Source organism: Lactuca virosa, chromosome 5, assembly GCF_052849685.1.
Source record: "Lactuca virosa cultivar CGN04683 chromosome 5, Lactuca_virosa_CGN04683_v6, whole genome shotgun sequence".
Taxonomy (NCBI): domain Eukaryota; kingdom Viridiplantae; phylum Streptophyta; class Magnoliopsida; order Asterales; family Asteraceae; genus Lactuca; species Lactuca virosa.
In genome coordinates this window covers 340,082,945-340,087,877 of record NC_136430.1, presented here as the reverse complement: position 1 = coordinate 340,087,877, position 4,933 = coordinate 340,082,945, and the positions used below count along the sequence as shown (strand labels likewise).

Sequence of the window (4,933 nt, the reverse complement as noted above, 5' to 3'; positions counted from 1 at the left end):
TAAGTCAGAAACCTTTGAAAAGTTAAAAGAGTTCAAGAAAGAAGTGGAGAATCAGTTGGGCAGGAAAATCAAGATTCTTCGATCTGATCGAGGTGGAGAGTACCTAAGTCTTGAATTCCACGACTACCTCAAGGAATGCGGAATAGTTTCGCAATTGACGCCACCTAGGACACCACAGTTGAATGGTCTGGCTGAGAGGCGTAATCGAACGTTGCTAGACATGGTTCGTTCCATGATGAGTCGTGCTTCACTACCTATCTCATTCTGGGGGTATGTCTTAGAGACTGCCGCCCATATCCTTAACTTAGTCCCTACGAAGAAGGTTGCCAAAACACCTCATGAAATGTGGACAGGGAAAGCTCCCTCGTTAGCACATATCAAGGTTTGGGGTTGCGAGGCTTTCTTAAGACGAGAGACTCACGACAAGCTCGAACCTCGTAGTGAGCGATGTATTTTCATCGGCTACCCGCAGAAATCCTTTGGATATCTCTTCTACAGACCGAGTGACAATGTTGTCTTCGTTGCGAGGAGAGGGGTTTTCCGAGAGCGAGAACTCATAAGCCAAGGAGACAGTGGGAGGAAAATCGATCTTGAAGAGCTTCAAGAGTCGAACGATGAAGGAACCTATAACACACTGGCGCTCAACCCGAAGAGGAAACTCCGGTTGAATCGATTGATGAGTCCTTACCTCTTAGACGTTCCGAAAGGGTTAGTGTTCCACCCCAGTTTTATGGTTTTCATATTACTACAGAAGGGGATACGTTCATTAGTGATAGTACACTAGTGAATCTGGACGAACCTAACAGCTATAAGGAAGCCATGGCAGGCCCGGAGTCTGCGAAATGGAAAGAGGCTATGGACAGCGAGTGCATTTTAATTTAATTTAGATATTAGGATTAATTTTAATAGTTTTCTGTTTTTGAATTTTAATTTAATTTTTTTTGTTTCTGCCTTGAACTCGCCGAGTGCATTCGAAGCTACTCGGCGAGTCCATTGCAGTTTTGTACTTTTTCGTATTATTTTCTTTTTGTTCTTTTTACGCGTTTTTCTTACTTTTGTTGCAGTTGTTACATGACCCGAGGATCCAATACGTCTTTGGTTCCTCCACTTGAAGACCCGGAGTCCGCTTTAAGAAAGAACAAAGGAAAAACCGTTGGAGAATCCGCTTCTTCAAAGAATTCACCTTTGAAGAATCTCAAGTCCGTTTTCAGCAAGAAGAAGAGCAGCAAATCAGGAGCATCCAGCGCCTCTTTAGCAAGCGAAGACCCAATCAGAGAGGATACCGAGTACAAAATCAAAGGAGAAGAAGACCCTACATTCGGGCACGTTTCCGATTCCGACGACGAATTAGCTATCCCTATGGCTAACATCGATGAAGTCCCCATGGGGGAATGGAAGAAGAGGATACGCGATGATACCAGGCCGGGACTTGTGCAACCCGCAATTCCCGCAACTGCCACTTTTGAGCTTAAGGGTCACATTCTTGCTCTACTCAAGGAGATCCCCTTCCACGGAAAAGACCACGAAGATGCTTACAAACACTTGGATGAAGTAAATGATGTAGCTGATTATTTTAATGTTCCAAACGTGCCTCGCGAAACTCAGCTACTTCGCATGCTTCCGGTTACATTGAAGGGTGCTGCAAAGGATTGGCTCAAGTCACTTCCCCCCGGATCCATCACTACATGGGCCAAGATGAAAGAAGAGTTTATTGATCAATTTTGCCCACCCTCCAAGATATCTAAGTTAAAGAAAGCCATAGCCAACTTTGAACAACAAGCTGGAGAGTCACTTTATGAAGCTTGGGAGAGGTACAAGAGTCTGCTAAGGAATTGCCCACATCATGACCTCAATAGTCAACAAGAAGTCTCCATTTTTTTATGATGGAGTAAATGTTACAACAAGGCAATTACTTGACTCGCAAGGTCCACTAACAAAGAAGGCACCCCCGGTGATAAAGCAACTAATTGAAGAATTCTCTAAGCATTCTAGAGAATACCACAACCCAAGGAATGATGTGACAAGAGGATCAGCTTATGCAGCTTCAGAAGATTTGTCAGTAGTCATGGCTATGTTGAAAACCATGGATAGGAGGATGGATAAAATGGATCAAACGATACATGCTATTCGGGTGGGTTGTGAGAATTGCAATGGACCTCATCTTACTAGAGATTGTGACTTGGACGAGAATGGGAATAAGAAGGTGCAAGTATGTTACTCAAGTGGTGACCGATATGATGAAGATTGGCGAAAACCCAAGAAAGAGTGGCTTCCTTATGAGGAGTACAAGAGGACTAAGGAGGAGAAGTTTAAACAAAAAGGAAGACGTTTTTACCAAAAAGAGGAGCCGGCACAAGAAAGGAAACCAAGTTTGGAGGAGATGCTTACTAAGTTTGTAGCTGCTTCAGAAAAGAGACATAATGATCATGATGCTGCAATCCAAGAAACAAGAACAATGCTTAGAAATCAACAAGCATCTATCCACAACATTGAGACACAACTGGGGCAACTTGCTCAACAAATTAATCAAAGATCACCGGGAGAACTTCCTAGTAAAACCGAAAACAACCCACGAGGCGCACATATAAATATCGTGACAACAAGAAGTGGAAAGATAATTACTCCTCTGGCCCCAATTCAGTCTGAAGAGCCCAAGCAATTACAAAAGGAGGATGCAGAAAAACAAAGCCAAAATCAAAATCTACATGACACAGACCCTACTCGCCGAGTCCATAATATGGACTCGACGAGTCCATTACCTAATCAGAAAAGTCAGATTCCTGCAAAGCCATTTCAGCCTCAGTTGCCATATCCAACCATAGCTAAGAAAGAAAAGAATGAAGAAGACTACCAGAAGTTTCTAGAACATATAAAGGCTCTTCAAATCAACATACCATTCATAAAAGCGGTTGCCCAAATGCCAAAATACGCTAAGTTTCTCAAAGAGCTTCTAACTAATAGAAGGAAGATGGAAGAAGTGAGTGAAGTAGTTCTTAATGAGAATTGCTCAGCTGCCATGTTAAACAAGCTACCGAAGAAGAAGGGTGACCCGGGAAGCTTAACATTGCCTTGTCAATTTGGGAATTTGGCCACCATTCATGCTTTAGCCGATTCAGGAGAAAGTGTAAACCTCATGCCTTATTCATTTTTCAAGAAACTAGATCTCCCGGAACCGAGGCCAATCCGAATGGCAATCCACTTAGCAAACAAAATTGTTACATTCCCAAGAGGAATATGTGAAGATCTATTGGTGAAGGTAGATAAGTTCGTGTTTCCCGCGGACTTTATAATTCTAGACATGGAAGCGGATCCTCAAGTCCCGATCATCCTTGGAAGACCTTTCCTTAACACCGCAAGCGCTATAGTTGACATGCGAGATTCAAAACTTACTCTACGGGTGGGGGATGATTCAGTCACTTTTGGGGTTGATCAAGCCATGAAGCATGCAAGGCATAGTGATGACACAACATTTTCAATTGATATGTTGGATGAATTGATGGAGGAATGGCATAATGAAGATCCAAACAAGTCCACCATCCCCTTTACTGAAGAACTTGATGCTGAAAAAGACCTACTGGAAATAGAGAGACTGCTGGAAGAAGCTGATTATGATGAGTTAATGAAGACCATGGAGCAACCTACTCGCCGAGTCCAGTTGAAGAATCCCGAGAAATCGCAAATTTTGAAGAGGACTCGACGAGTCCCTTACCTGTACTCGACGTGTTCAGCATGCAGAACGCAAAAACTGAGCTCAAAGCACTACCAGATCACTTGGAGTATGCATTCCTTGAAAATGGTCAACAAAAACCTGTTATAATAGCTTCTGACCTCTCCAAATCTGAAAAAAGAAGAATTAGTTCAAGTCTTGAAGAAGAGGAAGAGTGCCATTGCATGGAGTATCACCGATATCAAGGGAATAAGCCCCTCTTATTTCTCTCACAAGATTAACCTGGAAGAAGCAGCAAAGCCGGTAGTGCAACACCAAAGAAGATTGAACCCAAACATGCAAGAAGTGCTCAAAAAGGAAGTAGTCAAGCTTTTAGATGCGGGGATCATTTATTCTATTTCCGATAGTCCATGGGTTAGTCCTGTTCAAGTGGTGCCCAAGAAAGGAGGGATGACGGTCGTGACAAACGAGAAGAACGAGCTTATTCCGACCCGAACTGTAACCGGTTGGCGAGTGTGCATCGATTATCGAAAGCTAAACGATGCCACTCGTAAAGACCATTTTCCTTTACCTTTTATTGATCAAATGCTTGAAATATTGTCCGGCCATAGTTATTATTGTTTCTTAGACGGATTTTCGGGCTACTTCCAAATACCCATAGACCCAAGGGACCAAGAAAAGACCACTTTCACTTGCCCGAGTGGGACTTTTGCCTATCGCCGCATGCCCTTTGGGTTATGCAATGCACCTGCGACATTTCAAAGGTGCATGACGGCCATATTCCACGACATGGTGGAAAAATTCATGGAAGTATTTATGGACGACTTTTCTGTTTTTGGATCTTCCTTCCATGATTGTCTTACTAACCTTGATTTAATGCTTGCAAGGTGTGAAAAGACCGATTTAGTCCTTAATTGGGAAAAATGTCACTTTATGGTTAAAGAGGGAATAGTTTTGGGCCACAAGGTATCCAAATCGGGAATTGAGGTGGATCGGGCAAAAATAGATACAATTGTCAAATTACCTCCACCAACTAATGTAAAGGGCATTAGGAGTTTTTTAGGACACGCGGGTTTTTACCGCCGTTTCATAAAAGATTTTTCTAAAATAGCTAGACCTCTAACACAATTGCTTTTAAAAGATGCACCATTTAATTTCACTAAAGAGTGTCTAGACGCTTTTGAATTTTTGAAAGAAAAATTAACTAATGCCCCGATCATTATTGCCCCGAATTGGAACTTACCTTTTGAAATAATGTGTGATGCA

The 4,933-nt window shown here is 42.5% G+C and overlaps 1 non-coding gene across 1 annotated transcript; it reads right to left on the bottom strand.

Moving 5' to 3' along the window:
- Nucleotides 1-1,743: 1,743 nt before the first annotated feature.
- Nucleotides 1,744-1,850, bottom strand: LOC145117972 (small nucleolar RNA R71). Its single transcript, XR_013712962.1, has one exon. It is a non-coding gene; the product is annotated as a small nucleolar RNA R71 (small nucleolar RNA).
- Between the last annotated feature and the right edge of the window lie 3,083 nt (nucleotides 1,851-4,933).